General features: G+C 41.2%; 1 pseudogene; it reads right to left on the bottom strand.

The window, feature by feature from the left end:
- Nucleotides 1–826: 826 nt before the first annotated feature.
- LOC149189935 (carbon catabolite repressor protein 4 homolog 2 pseudogene) lies at nt 827–1,630 on the bottom strand (annotated as a pseudogene).
- Nucleotides 1,631–1,902: the final 272 nt, after the last annotated feature.

Here is a 1,902-nt window from a genome sequence, read left to right as displayed (position 1 = left end):
TTATGACAGATCTTTCTCTGCACCTTCGTAATGGATTTTAATTTTTGTTTTCTCCACATTCACTAAAAGCCCTGATCAATTTATTGCCAGCATATTCAGAAACAAGCAGATATTTATCATAGAAGCTAAGAGTTGAAATTCTAAACAAAAAAATGAGTATATTGGAAAGTGAATCTAATGAGGAAGATCTAGTTGTCAAACCTAAATTACAAGGAGACCTACAATGTATTACTCTATCTCATTAAAAAAGACTATCTAGTATTTATTTAGTGTAATAAAAAATATGCTAACCGTGTACACAACCCTAACCGTTGCCCTGCAAGCGGTGCTTCATGTGCACAATTTAATAAAATTATCCTGTCTACACATGCATAGTACTGGAAGATGTTTATTACCATCATGAAGTTTATAAAAAGCAATAACAACCCTAAAAACCAAAATTGTTTCAAGTTATAATACAAGTATAAACCTGCATTATACTACGTTTCAACCAATGAAGCCAACATAATAGAAAAAATTTCATAGTACTCGACAAACCAAGAGAATATAAGACCAAACCATTAATTGAAACCCATTATAAATACAATTGTACGAACTCATGGCGAGCAAATTCAATGCCCGAAACATTGAACACTAAAAATAAACTTCTTATATCATCAAACCCTAACATAAACATAAACAAGAAGAGCATAGAAATATTCCCTAAAAAATTCAGAAAGAATATTAAAAATAAACTAGGTAACTGGGTATCCAATGCTAACCTTAGATCGCATTGACCGTGTTCATGAAGACTTGGCAAGGCAATGGACCATCATCGCTGGCATTGTTATGCTAGCGGCGAGCCCTGGGCCTGCATCGGAATTCTGCTAGAAGCTGCAGTGCGTCCTTCCAGCTCAAGATTTGCAATTCCATTAACTGCATTGACTGGAATCATGCGTCGAGGAGTGGGGGAAGGGGCTGGGATAACTAGGGAAGTGCGGAGTGTGCTGGCTGGACCTACTGGTATTCCCGTGGCTGCATCAACTGCCACACATTCCAGCTTCAGAGCATAGCCCACATCATCAGCTGTTGGTGTATATGTTTTTGAACGTCCAACTTCATACCATGTCTCATCGCCACCCCTTTCAGAAACATTAGGGGGGTTTAACAAGGCAGAACCATTGCTTAGAGATGCATTGTGAATTCCTGAACTTGAAGTTGAACCAACCAGACCCCCTGTGCTGCCTAATCCCCCAAATAATTCATCGTCCTCAGTTCCATTCTCATGCACTGCACTGGCCGCTCGTGCATGCAATGCACGGTGATGACCCCATGAATCTGAATAGCACTTTGGTGAACAATGAAAGCTTCTTGAAACAGGTATCTTAGCCTTCACACATTCCAGGCACTGTATAGTGGCTAGCTCTGATGGATGGACACTGCATACTGCAACCTTTTTGTCACTCTGAATAATACGATACCATCTGAATCTGAGGTAGTAGCCATCTACAGGTGCCGATTCAGATTCAGAAACATCATCGCTTGTAATGGCGTTATCTGGACGACGAGAGAGGACAGAAGGCGTAAGCTCGCAACCCACGATGGGAATCTCGTAGGGAAGGTGCAGGTGTAGTCGGCGCACGCTCAACATTCTTCCTGACCCCGCTTCTTCTTCTTCCAATCACAAGACTCGAAGACTCGAACCCTGAACCTGTTACTACTCTTCTCCTGGCCGAATCCTGGTCTCTTGGTGTTTGTGAATCACTTTTCTAGTGCCTTTGCCGGCGGATCAACATCAGACGTCCTCAGACGTCCTGGACAAGCCAAGCCAGCATTGCGACCTCACCTTTCATATAACATTTATTTATATGACATTTATTTTAATTTCGGAATATAGGGTTTTTTAAACCGACTCTCTTATGG

Source organism: Pinus tabuliformis, chromosome 3_1 (assembly GCF_031772625.1).
Source record: "Pinus tabuliformis cultivar Carrire ecotype Pingquan chromosome 3_1, CPIR1, whole genome shotgun sequence".
NCBI classification, from domain to species: domain Eukaryota; kingdom Viridiplantae; phylum Streptophyta; class Pinopsida; order Pinales; family Pinaceae; genus Pinus; species Pinus tabuliformis.
The sequence above is the reverse complement of the archived record's forward strand: the minus strand, read 5'-3'. Positions and strand labels throughout refer to the sequence as shown.